The sequence below is a fragment of the Marmota monax genome, unplaced genomic scaffold (assembly GCF_021218885.2).
Source record: "Marmota monax isolate L192 unplaced genomic scaffold, Marmota_monax_Labrador192_F-V1.1 WCK01_AAM20220418_F8-fsc00003, whole genome shotgun sequence".
Classification (NCBI taxonomy): Eukaryota; Metazoa; Chordata; class Mammalia; order Rodentia; family Sciuridae; genus Marmota; species Marmota monax.
The window spans coordinates 28,610,341-28,627,951 of NW_026694084.1; the positions used below are offsets into that span (position 1 = coordinate 28,610,341).

At 40.8% G+C, this 17,611-nt stretch overlaps 1 long non-coding RNA gene across 2 annotated transcripts in view; it reads left to right on the plus strand.

Moving 5' to 3' along the window:
* The first annotated feature begins 12,770 nt into the window (after positions 1 to 12,770).
* The window catches only part of LOC124106825 (uncharacterized), a 44,272-nt gene continuing 39,431 nt past the window's right edge, over positions 12,771 to 17,611 (plus strand). The window contains exons 1-2 of one of the 2 annotated variants that reach the window (XR_009228681.1): positions 12,771 to 14,131; positions 17,398 to 17,539. This is a non-coding gene — a long non-coding RNA (uncharacterized LOC124106825). The remainder of the gene's footprint in view (positions 14,132 to 17,397; positions 17,540 to 17,611) is intronic. The other variant, XR_009228682.1, reaches the window with a different exon arrangement.

Sequence of the window (17,611 nt, forward strand, 5' to 3'; positions counted from 1 at the left end):
GGGTTTCCAAACTTGTCCTCAGATGAGTTTTCTTATTAAGGAACTTACTCAACATGAGTGTTGTGCATTCAAGGGTAAAACTGGTCATCTACTCAAGAATCAGTAAGTTTAAGGAAAAGTCACTTGGTTCAGCCAACCAGGAAGATTTGGGGAGAGAGTAGGTGAACTTTTGGTAAAAATAATGCAAATAGAACTTCTTAGGTTATTTTATGATTTAAAGCTAAATGTGGCCGGGCACGGTGGCACAGGCCTATCATCACAGCGACTCTGGAGGCCGAGATAGGAGGATCAGAAACAAAAGTCCAGCTTCAGCAACATAGTAAAGTCCTAAACAACTTAGTAGACCCTGCTTCTGAAAAATAAAAAGGGCTAGGATGTGGCTCATGGCATATTGCCCCCGGGTTCTGTCCTTAATCCTTGCCCTCCAAAAAATAACAAACCAGAAAACTAAATATGGACCCCACACTTAGATATATTTTTTGAATTTCACAATTACTTAAAAAGTTCATGGCTAAAATGAAGAAGATAAATTTTGTCAAGTAGAACCACAGAAATATTTTATCCTGAGCAAAAAGTTTCATGGGGACCAAAGGATTGTAATCTGATTTACAAATTGCATTTTTGGGATGTTTTATTTTGTTTTGGCCTATTTTATAAGCATATTTCCACTCTGGTATTCAAAAGTATGTTGAGTATAACAGATTAGGTAATGTCTGTGTGGATATTTGAACTTCCCAGCCACCTTGCCTTGAAATTGAAAACCCATCACCTCTGCACATTGTAGGGAGCAAAGTTTTATAGTTTCAAGCCTCTTAAAATATCCATGATTGTAATTTTGACTTGTTAGAAGTGACAGAGGACATCTGTTATTTCTTTCTTACCCAGCACTCCTGGGTACTGTTCTTTGCACCGTTTGGTGTGGTACTAGAATATAGTCTGAGCTAGGCCGGGCTTGAGTCCCAACCCTGGACAAGCTCAAGACTCATCCATCAGAATGTTCTCTGGATTTCCTGTATTGCTGTTCAGGGAGGACTTCTCCCTCTACTGGGATTGCTAAGCTAGAGGCCCAGAGGTTTGGGGCTGCTGGTGAGCATCATGAAAACTGCAGAAGGGCCTAAGTGCAGCAAGCTACCAAGCAGAGCTGACAGCAATGGTGCATGAGTCCCGGATCGATCTGTGCTTGAAGCTAGCCCAACTTCTGAGCTGCCCAACTCTATGAACCAGTGGATTCCTTCTTCTTCAGCTTATATAGTTTGGATTTCTGTCAGTTTTAACTGAAAGGTAAGTTCCTTTAGAAGATTTTTCTTTGATGTTCTTATTTTACAAGGTTTAGGAAATGTTATTTGAATCTTTCTGTGCTAATTTTTCTTTGAGGGAAGATTTGCTTTTATAGTAGACGTTGAGGAGAGCTAAATACTGTCTGGAAGGAGAAGGATTTTTTGTTTGCTTTTTGGGGTACGGGTGATTGAACTCAGTTGGCACTCGGCACCGAGCCACATCCCCAGGCCTATTTTGCATTTTATTTAGAGACATGATCTCACCGAGTTGCTTAGTGCCTCACTTTTGCTGAGTCTGGTTTTGATTTGGTAATCCTTGGCCTCCTGAGCTGCTGGGATTACAGGTGTGCTAGACGGAGGAGCTTTTGAGAAAAGCAGGGGACAGAATTTGTAAATTGAAAACAAGAGAAATGAAGTGTCTCTGAGAATCTGATATACCCCAGAATGGGGAAGCAAACATGAAAACATAAAATGGCTCTCAAGTTAGTAGAACTGGTTGTTCCTGATTGAAAACTATGTAGCTTTTAAGAAAATTATGTCTTTCCAAAGAGGGGTTGCTTAATAGTAGCAAAAAGGCAAACTTTTTTTTTTTTTTTGTATGTGGTTTTTCTCAGTTTTAAAATTTTTTTCTGGTGCCTGGACATTGAACCCAGGGCCTTGTCCATATTAGGCAAATACCCTATCACTGATCTATACCCTCAACCCCTCAGTTTAATTTTTAATTCTTTAAAAAACAGAGGTCACCCATACATAGTACAAATTAAAAATGTATAAAAGAGTAAATGGTGCAAAGCAAACTTTCTTCCCTCTTTGCCATCCAATTTTATGATTTCCCTACCCAGGAGCAACCTCTTTTTCAGCTTATTTTATAACTTCCCAGGAATGTGCTGTGCCTGTGTAGCCTGCAGATAAGCATTACGTATTCAATTCTGTATTTCCTGCTATGGATGTTAGGTAGTATCAGGCCTCACTATCCAGGCTGGTCTTCACAGTCACATGTCATCTTCACTCACAGTGACTTTCTCTCAGTGATCTCTGTGAGGAGGCTGCCTCTGTGACTACGCTCTCCATTCCTGGCCATTCCCCACTCCCTGTCCTGCCTCCCCCATTAGATTCCTGTTCCTGGGCAGGAGGAGCTCATTCAGTAAACAGATCTCACATTCTGTTTATCCTGGCCAGCCTTTTTTCCTGTTTCTTGTGGCTGACATCCCCTGAGCTGACTGCCCCAGTCCACATCCATGCCCTTCCTCCCTTCCTAGCAGTTATCACTAACTTCAGTGATCTTGCATATTGTTTAAAAGTCTGCTCTCCATCTCCCTTCTCTAGACTGGGTGCCTTTCTACCTTATTCTCCACTCTCATGCTGCCGCCTAGCACAGTATCTGATGCATTATAGGAGCTGCTCAGCAAATATCCCTCAAGTATTTAAGAAAGGAACAATTTCTGTCACCCCAGGAGCTGGGAATCTGGAACATCAAGTGTCTTGCTTCACTGAACTCTGAATAATGCTGGCAAAGTACTGGGGAATTCTCGCTCTTTGAATTCTTTGCTTTGACTAGATTCTATTCCTCCTGTAGACGATGGAGTCCTTTTTCAAACAGATCTCTTGTGTGGTGCCCCCAGCCTTAACTCCAAGCTCTACTTTTCTACCTTTTGGTGTGAAAAGCACATTACAACTAATTTCTGCAGGCAGCAAAGAACACGAGTTGATTAATTTACTCTGCCATTCCTGGCAGACACCTCATTCTAGCCTCTGGTCACAAACATGAATGGAAAGTCCCTCGCCTGGTCTCTGATGCTGAGAGTAGCAGCACATGTTGTGTTTTTCCCCTTTCTTTTGAGCAGAACACACAGCCTGGCCCCAGAGGGTGAACTCTTACCCTCTCAGTCCAGGAAGAATGTGGCTGTGGCCATGAGCTGCAGCAGAAATCTGTTGGGGCCAGGCTTTTAAAAATATCCATTTGTTATCAAGGGAGCAGTCATGGTAAAATTTCACTTAAAGTCAATGGGCAGTCTCTCCTGAGGTCTCCATGGGGACCTGGAGATTTAAAGAAATTTCTGGGAAGAATATTGGAAGCAAATTGAGGAGCAAACTGTGAACAGTCCCACTGTTGTGGCATACACCTTTTCTAGAACCATGGACAATAGCTGAGTCACTCCCCCACCCAAGGCCCATGGGTGCAGAGCTGCTGTGAACCTTGGGGCAGATGTTCAGGAGATCTTATCTTTTTACTCACATTATAGAAAGAATCAGAAAGGAGTCCTTGATCCCCATTATAGCCTTGGATTTGCTAGTCACATGCTGAAAGGTAAAATGTTTAAAATACTTAATGCTGTGTATCCAGTATGTTCCTGTTAGCCCTTCTGATCTTTTTATATGTACAGTCATTTAATCCTCAGAATAATAAAATAAGGTTGATACTATCATTCTCTCTGTGTTACAGATTAGAGTACCGAGGCATAGTAAGGTAAAGTAACATACCCAAAGCCACATAGCTAGGGAGCCAGAGCTAGGATTTAAAGGCAGACATTCCTCCTGACTGCCGTCTCTTTTGCTGAGTTCCCAGTTCACCCTATTCCTAGATTACCCCCATGTTCTGTAACATTCCATTTCAAAGTTTACAGTAATCTGACACTGACATTATTTCTGGATAAAAGCTTTGTTAATTATCATCCTGCTTTTTAAAAAAATATTTTTTTTTTTTAGTCGTAGATGGGCACAATTTCTTTCTTTCTTTCTTTCTTTCTTTCTTTCTTTCTTTCTTTCTTTCTTTCTTTCTTTCTCTTTCTTTTCTTTCTCCCCTCATCCTGATTGTTTTTATTGCTTTTGAATATGGAGAGAACTTAAATACTTCAGGGATTTTTATTTCAAAACTTGGACTTTGGGATGCACATCTTAAATATCTAAGTTAGCAGACATTCTTTTTTTGGTGCTGGGAATTGAACCCATGGCCTTGTGTGAGTGCTTGCAAGGCAAACATTCTACCAACTGAGATATATTCCCAGCCAGATAGCAGGCATTTTTAAGTGAACAAAATCACAGAAAACGTAGTGTACCGCAGGAATTAATTATTTTCATCAGTTCTGAGCAATATTAATCCTTATAGGAACTAAACCACAACAAAGTATATATTTGGGCTCTTCACCAAGTAGTGAAGGAAAAATCAAAGTTGTTGGGCATGATTGCCTCAGGGGAGAAAAAAAGAGTTAATCATTTTACTTCTTAAAAAATGTGGTTTTTGGACTGGGGTTGTAGCTCAGCAGTAGAGCACTCGCCTAGCACATGTGAGGCCCTGGGTTTGATCCTCGGCACCACATAAAAATAAATAAATAAAATAAAGGTATTGTGTCCAACTATAACTAAAAAATAAATATTAAAATAAATGTGGGGCTGGGGTCATGGCTCAGTGATGGAGTGTTTTCCTAGCATGTGTGAGGCACTGGGTTCAATTCTTAGCATTGTGTATAAATAAATAAAGGTCCATTGACAACTAAAAAAAAAATGTGACTTTACAACTTCAATTCTTTATTCTGTAGTGACATGCCATGTAACACACAGATTATTAGGAAGTTTTTTCCCATAGAATTATATAATATGAATTCTTCTCACTTTTTGGACACATAATCTTATGGGTATATTTATTGTATTTTATATTATTTCTCCCTAAGATTGCTATTTTCTAGTGTAAGAGGTTAATAAGGGAAAGTCATTGAGATCAAAAAATTTAATTGAAATAAACTGCAGTTTTACTGAAAAAAAATGTGATTTTAAGTGATTTAAGAAAAATTATTATTTTTTGCTTTACTACCTTCTTTGCTCTGTCATTTAAATGACTTTGCCAAGTGTTGAAGTTCTAGGCATCTTGGAAATTGTTTTATATTGATAAAGTACAGTTTTATCATGACAAATGATTTGAGGTAGCTTCCAAATAATGTAAGACATTTTTTGAAAAAAAAATTTGCAAGAATGTTCAAAGATAGTTACTGCACAGGTGATAAATAGTAATTTAAAAACTACATTTTTAAAATTACTAACATGTTATTTTTATTTCCTAATACCTCTTAGAAATATAGTATATAATAAGTAATAGGAATTTGCTTTATTCAATTTATTAGAGCTAATAAATAATTTTTAAAAATAAACAATGAACACCTACAATTTGTTTTTCCCCTAAAAGGGGAAAATCTTTTAGTTTCATTCTTAGTAATCATTACATCTGGGGCATAGGAGTAAAAATGGAGGCTCAGATTCATCTTGGAAACTTTTACAAACAAATGAAACATTTTGGTTCAATCTCTATGGAGGGCAGTTCAGATATTTATCTATAAAAATGACCTGTGACCATCCCTTTGACTTAGTAACTCCTCACCTAGGGATTTATTTTGCAGATGTACTGCACATAAGTAAAATGACAGGTAATTGAGATTATTCCTTGTAGCCTGGTGTATAACAATAGAATATTGGAAACCACCTATAGGTTTATCATTTGGGGGCTGAGGAAACTGATACAGCCATGTGTCATATGAAACCATGGTGTGTTTCTGTGCCATACATAGCTTTGAACTACCATTTTGGTGCAGAAAAGCTCAGGAAGCCCATGTGTTCATTCAGAGAGAAAACTTTCTTGGCAGATATATGAGGTAGGAAACACCAACTATTTTTTCTACTCTCATGTTCAACATTGCTAATAGCAATAGCACAGTATTTCCATTTTGATGCTAGATGGACTAGCATCAAAAGTTTGGTGGGTTTTTCCCTATACATAAGTTATTTCTCCAGCAATATCAACAGGATGTCCTAGAGTCAGATCCCATGGGTTAAGGGCTCAGTCCCATAAAACTGTATATCCTACTTTGGACACCAGTCAAAAGCAGTAGGTTGTCAGGATACACATCTAGCTGAGCTATTATACATTTTACAGGGTTCCCATGATCCCCTCCATGGTTTGATCAACTTGCTAGAATGGCCCATAGAATTCAGGGAAATATTACTTATTGGCTTATTATATTAATAAAAGGTATGATAAAAGGTATGGATGAAGAGCTAGATCAAGAGATATGTGGGGTGATCTGAAAGGGTCCCAAGTGTAGGAGCTTCTGTTCTGTGGAGTTGGGGTGCATATAAATATATTCACCAACCTGGAAGTTCTCTGGACCCCATAGGTCCCATAGTCCATAGATTTTTATTGAGCCTTCATTATGAAGACATGATCTATTATTAACTCCATTTCCAGTCCCTCTCACATCTCTGGAGAATATGGGGGTAGGGATGGAAATTTCTAGCTTCTAATCATGATCTGGTCTTTCTGGCGATCAGCCTCCATCCAGGAGCCCACTGAGAGCAGAAGATACTCCTGTTGCCCATGAAATTCCCAAGGATTTGGGAGCTCTTTGTCAGATACTCCTTTTGCCTAGAAAATTGCAAAGGTCTTAGAAGCTGTGTGTCAGGAACCAGGGTCAAAGACCAAATATTGGAACAAAAGATTCTTCTAGCACCCCTGTCTGCAAGGGTTTTAGCTCTGTCTCAGGAACCTGGGCACAGAACACAGATTAAAACAAACATCTTCCCTACCACTCCTACTGCTCAGAAGTTAACAATCATTTTAGGAGTTTTGTGCCAGGAACTGAGGACAGAGACCAATATTATTTCTTATTTCACAACAGATGTCTCTTTAATAAAATCTTGAAATAGTACCTGAAAGGAATCCATACAGATAGTTAATGTTTATTGGGTACTCATTTTGTGCAAGACACTGTTCAAAGCAACTTGTTGTTTATTAATCCTTAAAATAACCTTATGAAGTAGGAATTATTGTTATTTTAAAATTCTTTTAATTTTTTTGGATGAGGAAATGGGCATAGGCACTTTACCCAAAGTAATATAGTGGAATATGACTGGAATCTGGATCTGACTCCAGAATTACTGTAGCGTAAGAGGAAGCTCTGGTCATGTTGGAATATGTTGAAATCCAAAGGCAAAAAGAGGGCATACATAGCCTCTCTCCTGGTCTTGGGTGTGAGGAGTGGTGTGGACTGTAGACACGAGAACCTAGAGAAGCCATGGGGTGCCTTAGGCACGTGTGATGCCTTTCCTGCTAGAGGGCCTTGAACCAGGCATGAATTGAGGATTTAATCTTGTAGGAAGAAAGGGGTCCTTAAAAGTTCTTGAACAGGAGATGGAAGAATATTAGCAGAGTGTCCTTTGTAATGGGCAGGTTGGGGTTGGCAGAGGGGACAAAAGAGACCAGCGGGGAGAGGCCTCTGAACACAAAGGTGTGGGGATAAGGAATGGAATTGAAGGAGGAATGGATCTGGGAGATTTTGTTTTCAGGACGTGATAGAGTTTGTATTAGTCAAGGTTAAGGAAGAGATAGAAACTGGCACACTCTGCCATCCAGGGGAGGATCAAGGAGCCAAAGTAGCCTGCTTTTGGGTTCTGGTGCATTGAACACTATCAGATGCTCGCTCTGATAATGGCTTTCAGGGTCTCTCTCATTTATGCCCCAACATGGTTCTTCCAGGTGATGTGGCAGATGCTATTAGCCCCCCTCCCCAGGACTCCCCCTCCTTACCTTTCCTTACCTAAGTGAAGCACTGGAGGCCTGGGGAGAGACTTTCCCTCCACACAACACACTTGGCTCTGGCTTGGGCAGACAGGAAGCCTGGGGGAATTAATACACCCTGGAGCAGCCTTCAGAGGCCACTGAGTGGGAACTGGGTGATGAATGCTCCAACTTTCTAGCTCCACAGCATGTCCAAATAGTAGTTAGGTGCTACACCATCTCTCTTGGGGGCGCCCCCAGCCACCCACAATGCCATATCCACTGGGCACCTGCTCAGTAACCTGGCTGGCTTCCTGACTCCTTTCACTTGCTACTGGTGATTCCCTGCTTCTCAGATTAGTCAGGGTGATGCTTGAAGAGGTCACCCAGGGAACAAGCAGCCAAAGTAGGACCCAGCCCAGGGCTACTGGATTTCAAAGCCTGTTTCCTCACAGACAAGGCTAAAGGCCACTCCCAGCCTTTCCTCAACCACCCACCCCACAGGAATTGAGACTTCAGTTTTGGTACCAGGGAGATGGAGGCCATAAGAAATACACCATTAACTAAGGATTGGGATTGGAGACAGTAAAAATGACAGTTTGATGGCCTTCTCTGAAAGTCTTGCAGCCTTGCCTTCTGGCTGTGAAGGGCAATTTTGAAATCCCTTTTGATGAATGCATTCTTGCTCTCTTGATACACAAGGGGGAGCATCTAGCACAGGAATGAGAATACCAGGGCAAGAATATTCCTGGTCTTGGCAGAGAATAGCTCTCTTGCTCTTGCTGGCTTATTATAAAAATCCTTTTTCTTTTTTCCTGAATGATTTGAAAGCAAGTTGCAGACATCATGAGACTTCACCCATAAACACTAAAGCAGGGTTTTGAAACTAACAACAAAGACATTCTACCTAACCACAATATTATCATGATGTTCAAGAAATTTAACATCCATGCAAGAATATTACCTTGTATACAGGATGTACTCCCATGTCTCCAAATATCTCCAAGATGTCCTTTTTTTTGCTTTTTTTCTCAGTCCAGAATCAATTTTTCATTCTCTTAATATCAGATCATGGTCATTTTTCTGGAATGTTTTGTTATAAAATGTTCAGAATTTTTACTGGCTATTTAATATTCCACAAGGCCTCTTTGAAATTTCTTTTTTACTCTCCTTGATTATTCCTATCATAAATATAATGTGTTAAGTGGAACTTTCCTTTTCTCAATTTTGACTCAGTCCTCAATTCAGTAGGTAATTGGAATAAAAAATGAGTGTGAGATTGGTTGTCATATATGGAGTTCACTGAGTGCTACAGCTCACATTCCCTGGAGGGACTATGAAGGAGGCTTGTGTGGGAGTGTCTTGGGACCAACACCTGTGGGAAAGTCAAGCAGGATGAGACAGAGGGACACATGGAGCTTTGCTGCAGTCACTATAAAGGCCTCAGCCAACCCCAAGGGGGTTCTGGAGCTGGCTTAGACTTCAGAGCTGTTCCTTGTTGAGGCAAGGAGGCTGAGTCTTCTTAACCCCCACTGGGATCAGTAACCCCCACAGGGACCAGTCGTTACATGCAGGTTGCCTCCGGGAAAGGGATGTGACCTTGGTGCTCTCTTCAGCTCAGAGAAATTTTCTGAGATTCGGGGTAGAGATGAGGGCCTCATCCTCAAAGGGAGAACTGTATCAGGGATACAGCATCCACCGCACCAGGGAAATGCTCACGACCCTGTCACCTAATTTTGGATTGCCTCAGCCACACGGAATACACAAGTGATCAGAGTATATGTGTGGGATGAGTTTGCCACCAGAAGTCAGGGGTTTAGAAAGTCCAGAAGGGCGGGGGAAATACATTTTCTACAGTTGGGGGCAAAGAGACCTGGGTAGACTGGCCTGTGGCGGCAGGACACAGGGCTGGGTTTGGTCCTGTGCTCCCAGGGTTTGCTGGGGTAAAGGAAGAGTGTGTTTCCTGGGGTAAAAGAAGAGTGTGTTTCCTGGAGCTCAAGTGCAGGCTCCATGGGAGGGACAGTACAGGGCTAGACCACTTGTGGGAAACTTTTATTCTGAAATAATTTAAGACTCAGAACAAGTAGCAAAAATGAGAGGCTCCCATGTGCTCTTTGTCCAGCTTCCCTCCATGATAACATCTTATAAAACCAGAGTGTGTTTTCAAAACTAGGGAATTGATATTGCTATTGGTACATTACTATGAATTAAACTGTAGATCACTTGATTCTCATCATTTTGTGTGTGTGTGTATGTTTGTTACTATAAAATCTCATCACATCTACAAATCTGTGTAAGCATCACCACACTGAGACACCATTACCAGCATCGACAAAATTCCAAAGAAACTCCCTCCTACTACAGCTGTAAGACCTGCCTGCCAACCCTGATCCCTGTTCTCCATCATTAGATCACTAGAATTCTGTCTTTCAAGAGTGTTATATAAGTGGACACACACAAACCAAATCACTGAAAAGTTGATTGACCTCCCCGCCACTCAGCATATCATTCTTGAATTCCATCCCTGTTGTCTTATCAAAAGTTCATTCTTTTTCTATGTTAGAAAGGTATTGTTTGTTTATCCATTTTGAGCAGAAGTTATTTTAAATCTTGCTCAAGGGGATCATCTGGGAGGGCGAGAAGAAGCCAAACAGTGAAGTCAGAGTGGAGAGAACCCTAGAATTGAACCCAAGGGCACTTTACCACCGTACTACATCCCCAATCCTTTTTATTTTCTATTTTGAGACAGGGTTTCAATAAGTTGCTGGGGATGTCCTGCAACTTGTGATCCTCCTGCCTCAATCTACCCAGTTGCTGGGATTACAGGCATGGGCTAGCTACCATGCCGGTTTGTGGGATCATTTTTCATCTTTTTTTTCATTGTTGCACCCCTGGTGCTTGGGATAATGCCTGGCAAATAATAGATGATCAACGAATATTTAACACATGCTGCATTAGTAAACTGTAGTTATCCAGATCAATAAATAAAATATTTTTCAGTTGCAATAGGACTCCTTTCTCATTTTGATCATTCAGCATGTTATTTATTTCAAAGTTGTCAAGTAATTCTTGTCATCTTACAGAAGCCATTTACTGTAATTCTGTGACAGCAAACAAGATTTATTTAGCACTTAGTTCGTGCAGGCATGGTAATAAGGTATAATAATACCGTAGGATCTTAGGTATTATTTAGGCATTTTCTTTCCTTTTTTTTTTTCAGAGAGAATTTTTTTAAATTTATTTATTTTTTTTTTAGTTTTTGGCGGACACAACATCTTTGTTTGTATGTGGTGCTGAGGCTCGAACCCGGGCCGCACGCATGCCAGGTGAGCGCCCTACCGCCTGAGCCACATCCCCAGACCTATTTAGGCATTTTCTGCTTGAGGAAATTAGGACCCGGAGGTGAATAATTTGTGACAGAGCCTGTGTCCTTAACTACTGGGCTTTACTGGCTCTTGAAGCTCCTTTCGTCTTTTCCTTTTGGTAGTCAGCCTGTGGTTAAGTCGGCAGTAAAGAGCTCTTGAGGCTCAGAGTCGAAAGCTGTCAACGCTGAGGGCTTTATTTCTCAGAGCTCCAGGACCCACATCTTGCGTTTGAATCTTAGATGGCGGGAAACGGCAGGCAGGTGTCTGCAGGAGCGGGGCGGGGCCGCCAGGCGCCGCCAGCCAATGAGAACGGGCGGCGGCCTCCCTTCCCCCCTGCGGGCTGCGCGCCAAAATTCCAAACGGGACTGCGCACCGCTCACGCTGTCTCCCTCCGCCCAGCTCATCGAGCCGGGACTACATAAGGAAAAAAGAAGTCAATCGTCGTCTCGCCGGAATCGACTCAGGTGCTCCTCGCCGTCAGTGTGTGTGGCGGTCCACTTGGGCCTCGCCTCCTGTGCTTTTCAGATAGCGGAGTTTCGAGGTTGCGGTTCCACGGAGGCGGAGTGGGCGGGGCAGACGGCGGGGTGGGCGGGACAGACGCCGGAGGGATTCTGGGGGTCAGTGCCTGGAGTGTAGAAGGTCACTGAGGGGCTGGTGAGTGAAGTGCTGGCTATTCCCTGCCGCACTGAGGGCAGGCTTAGTCCTGTAGATTGGAGTGCACTTATTAACTCTGTGTGTCCAAATTCATATGTCAGAGCCCTGTGCCCCAGGGTATCGGTGTTTGGGGGTGGAGCTTTGGGAGGAATTCAGTTTAGATGAGGTCCTGTAGGATGGAATTAGAGCTGTTATGCAAAGAAAAAGAGCTACTCGCTGTGCCGTGTGAGACACAGCGAGGAGACAGTGCAAGTTCGGGAGATAGCCGTCTCGAGAAACGGACAGCCCTTTCTTGGACTTTGTAGTCTTCAGAGCCATGAGAATAGATTTCTGTTGTTAAGACACCAGCGGGCCCGGGGGGGTATTTTGTTATGGCAGCACGAACAGACTAATAAAAAACATTAGGGGGACTGTGAAATGCTGTGCGTGTCTTCAAGGGCCCTTGTGAACTGTAACCACTGAGCCTCTGTCCACTGGTCTTTGCTAAGGTTAACACCCTATGAGACCGACTCATTGAATAGCTAGGGAATGAAAAGGACGAGGACTTACAGGCTGAGGGTCATAAAGTCTGTGTCCCATCTGAAGTTATCTCTTTATAGGGCTATTTCTCTGGGTCACCAAGCTGCACTCCATTTAAGAAACAGAAAATAGGGTAAAAAGAGATGCTAGTACTGCTTTTGCAAGCGCCAAATTAATGGAAGAGACTCGCAAAGTATCCTCATTTGTGTGATGGTGTATGCAGTTATTTGGCGAGGTGTTTTTTAAAAATATTATTTTAGTTGTTGATAGACCTTTATTTTATTTATTTGTATGTGGTTCTGAGGATCCAACCCAATGCCTCACACATGCCAGATAAGTGCTCTGCTGCTGAGCCATAGCCCCAGCCCAAGGTGTTTTATTTCTTCCTGATGGAGTGGGGATGCACAAGTGAGTTGGAGTCTCTTTATTATTGACTGTTCTCTCAGCTTGGCATGATTAAGTTTTCAATATTATAAGAGTGGTATCAAGCTTATATAAGAAACCTAGTTTGAACTTTTCAGTTATAAACAAATTATTTGTGGTTAACTGTATTAACGTATATAGTTCTCACTGCATAAATATACATCCAATATATACATATACCTATATTTAAATAAACCAGAGTATTTTGGATTTACAGAAAAGTTGCAGAGTCTCAACTTTACCTAGTTTTAGTTTCCTTAGATTATGTTAACGTCATATTATCATGGAACTTTATTCAGAACCAAGAAACCAACAGAGGTGCATTACTGTTAACTAAACTCCAGACTTTGAATTTCATCAGTTTATCTGCAGATGCCCTTTTTCTGCACCATGAGCCATTATAGGATGCTGCTTTGCATTTAATTATCATGTCTACAGTGCTAGAAAATCTCCAAAGGTAAGAAATGTGTAATTAACCCTGGCATCCCTGGTGTTCCTTCTTACTACAGCAGAACAGGTGTGGTGACTCATAGGTTGTTGATTGTCCTCTGCTAGGCACTTCACACACATTGCCTCCATACTGCTTCTTCTATTGTTTTCTTAGGGCTGCCATAGTAAATTACTATAAGCTTAATCCCTAAACAGTAGAGATTTATTCTCTCAGTTCTGGAGGCTACTCTGAAATTCAGGTGTCAGCAAGGCCCTGCTCTCTCTGATGGCTCTGAGGAAAAAATCTTTCCTTGACTCCTCCTGGCTTCCTGGCTGTGGTTCCTAGTGATCCTTGGGTTTCCATGGTTTACAGCTGGATGGCTCCAATCTGTCTCCGTTAGACAAGGCCTTCTCTTTCTTTCTCTGGTTGGTCTCTCTTTTTACAATAACACCATTAGATTTAGGGCCCACCCTTATCCACTGTGACCTTAATTATATCTGCAAAGACCCTGTTTTCAAATAAGGTCACATCCTAAGGTTCTGGCTAGACATAAAATTTGGGAGGGACACAATTCTCTTGTACCGTTACTGTTATGGTTTGGATATGAGGTATCCCCCAAGCTCATATGTGAGATAATGCAAGAAGGTTCAGAGGACAAATGATCGGATTACTAGAGCCTTAACACAATCAGTGACTTAATCACCTGATGGAATTAATTGAGTGGTAATTGAAAGCAAGTGGGGCATTGAGGGCGTGGCTCTGGGGTATATATTTGTATTTGGCAAGTGGAGATCTTTCCTTCTGCTTTCTGATCATCATGTGAGCTGGTTCTGTCTGCCACACTCTTCTGCCATGATGTCCGGCCTCATCTGGAGCCCTGAGGATTAGAACCTGCTGTCTATGGACTAAGACCTCTGAAACTGTGAGCATCTAAATAAACCTTTCCTCCTCTACGGTTGTTCTGTGCTGGCAGCTGGAAGTAAAAACAGTTCTGGTTGGGTCTTTTAGGCGAAACAGTGAAAAAGCTGGCTAAAAGAGTTACTGAAGCTCTTTCTGTTGAGGAGAAAGAGGCAGAAAGTAACCTAGCCAGATCACAGAAAGTGGCTCAGCTGAGTTTGCATGCATGCTCTTAGCCATTACAAAAATTGTCTTCCTTCTTGCCAGCTCTCTGTCCCTCCCCTGCTATCACACCTCTCTTTTCATTGCTTATTTTCTCATTCCAGGATAACTTGGATGTTAGTTTACCCTCATTTTGATGGCAGGAAACAATTGGAGTTATTAGCTGCTGGGGTGGAGAGATGGGACGGTGTGCGGGGGAAAGTCAATCTCCTTGAAAGTTGGTGTTTCTTTTCAAAAAATGGGGAAGATGAAGCATCTCATTTGGTGGTAGTGTGTATTCAATAAAGTCAACATGTGAAGAAGTCCTTGGGTAAAATCCAAAATGTGTGACCCTGAGGGATTTTTATAGAAAAATTTCAGAAAGTTAAGGAGTAATTGTTTACCTAGAGTATTTATTAGCTTATATTCCCGAATTCTACATTGTTGACATACCTTGAAGTCTGAGATAAGTGAGCAAGGAACAGAGATAATGTAGCACAGATATTCAACATTATCCATAATTTTAGTTTGCTATTTGGACTTTCTCACAAGTAATTTACTTTGATCTTCTCTGCTAGGTTACAACAAAAACTGACATGTCCCTTAATGTTCATGTTACTTAGCTTTATGCCTTCAGATTGTAAAGAGTAAAGAACACATTCAAGTTTCTAGCATAGCTTCTTTTTATATTATTTTTAAAAAACAATAATCCTATTGTTACTAATATTATTAATATTATTGGCATACATTGGCATTGAGCTGTAAATTATTGGCTTGTGAATATATTTTTCTTAAAAATCTTTAAAATATTTTGAAAAACTTTTGACTTAAGAAAAATTATAAAAATAGTACAGAAAATTTCCATATATACTTCACCCAGTTTCCCCTAATGTTAGCATCTTATGTAACCACAGTATAATAATCAAAACCAGGAGATTGCTGGGTATGGTGTCCCATGCCTGTAATCTCAGCAGCTGAGGTGATTGTGGCAGGAGGATAGTGAGTTCAAAGCTGCCTTAGCAACTTAGCAAGACCCTGTGGATCCCATGTTGAACTTTGTTATGAGAAAAAGACTAATTCAGCCTTCTCTGATTTAGTTTTTCCTTATCTTTCAAGATAAAATATAAATAATTCAGTTTTGGCAGGAATATCTCAGAAGTAATGTCATGTCTTTCCCCACAGCATCAATATTTATTATTACTGGTTCTGTTAACCTTGATCTTTTGGTTAGAGTGATGTCTGCTAGGTTTTTCTATGTTTCTCTCTGTGACTAATGATATCTTAGGGAGATGCTTTGAGGCCACACAAATATCTGTTTTTCTTCCTTTTACTTAGTGGTTTTAGCAGAGCATAGGCTTATCCATATTTATTTTATGACTTATAATTTAATACTATCATATTTATTTTTTTGCTCAAATTGTTCCAGCTCTGGCCATGAGGAGCTTGAACAGGTCGGCTCCTGTATCCTTTCAACATGCCCTATCACTTCTGAGTATTTTCTAAATGTTTGACACTTTTTATCCTAGACTTATATTTTCTTCTCCCCAACCCTAAAATCAAGTTGTTCTCCAAAGAGGTCTAATTCTTTTTTTTTTTTTTTTTAACTGGAGAATGGATGTTCATTGCTAGCAGGGTCTCTACTTCTCAGTGGGCAGAATTAGAAAATATATTTGTGTACACCAAGACACTCATCTTTATTTCAATTTGTACCTATTTCAATATGTAAATATTAAAAGGTAAATGCACAGGTATTTATATGGCATTTGCCTCCCAGCAGTAAAGAGAACAGATATACTTACAATATTGAAGAGTCACTAGTATTTATTTAGGTCATGTTTTATGTTGTGATTCAGGTAGCTGAGAATGTCAGAGAAAAGACCTGATCTCTTATAATTCTGGAATCAGAAATAAAAAAGTCAGAGTACTTCAATTCACATTTCCTAAACTGATATTCCATGTTATACTAATCTGGGAGGTGCTAGTAGGATTAGCCTAATAAAAGGGTTCTGTGGTCCAATAAGTTTGGGAAACTCAGCATACTGGATCCCCACACTGGTGTAACACTATCTGGGTATTATTAAGGAGTTTTAAAATGTTTTCTGGAAAAATCATATGTTCAAAAATAATTACCAGATTTCTTTATGAGGCAGAGGATAGAAGAAGTAAATATGCCCAATTCACATGCATTTGCTGTCACACAACAAATATCCCCTTGTAGACACTTGGGGCTAAATGTTGGTCTATGCAACATTTTTAGTGGGTTTGACCACATCCCTTACTGAGGAAACCTGCCATGAGCTATGTCTTCAAGTGACTAGTAAAACCTAGAGGGAAAATTGTATTATCAAAGGACAGACATATTCTTCAGGGAAAAAAAGTGTGCTATGTTCCTGCTATTGAAATATGGTTTTCCAGGACTTAATGGAAAAACTAACAAAGAAGACAAAAAAAAATGCTGTTTCAATACAGTCATTTTGTAGACAAAGGTAGAAACCTACAATCTTTCCTCCAACACAGCATTTTGTATTTAAACCTTCTATTTTTAGTCTGATGGTGGAACTCACAGCTAATGCTTATGAGATCTGTGTCTAGACAGTTGAGAAAAACAGGAAATGAGTTACATTGTCATAGCCTCAGAGAATTTAACCTTATGTCTTCTAGCTCCAAGCTGGGCCTGCTTTAGAAAAACATTCCTTCTATCCTGAGAATTTCAGGGTATTTAAGGAACTATAATCATCCAGGGCCTCTTCAGGGAGCACAGATAGCTATTTTGGGGGAAAAGGAAATGAGAACATGAGCTTACCGTGCTTGGACCATAAACTGAACGCAGTCACTTGGAGGAACATGTTTGCAGTGCTCTTCTGAATTCCAAGTGTGCTCTTAGCTGTCTCTGACTGTGTGCTCCTGAAAGGCAGGAGCTCAGCCTGGAAACGCTTTCTCTGTCCTAGGCGCAAAGTGCGATGCTGCAGGGCTTGACCTCCAGAAGAGCAAGTTAAGAAATGGTATCTGACATTTATGGGACACTTTGTATGTGCCAGGCACACAGAAAGCTAAGCATATCACATGTGTCATCTCATTTAATCTTCACAGTGACCCTAAGGTGTGGGTACCACAATAACTCCTATATCCCAGCTGAAGAAATGAAAGCATGGAGAAGTCAAGGAATTTGCAAGAGGAGCAAAACCCTAGCATTTGAACCAGGATCAGTAGGATTCTAGAAGCTGTGTTCGTGGTTGGTATGCTCTACCATTCCCTATATAGGGATGTTGTGAAGATTAAATTATGTATAGTAAATTTATCATAG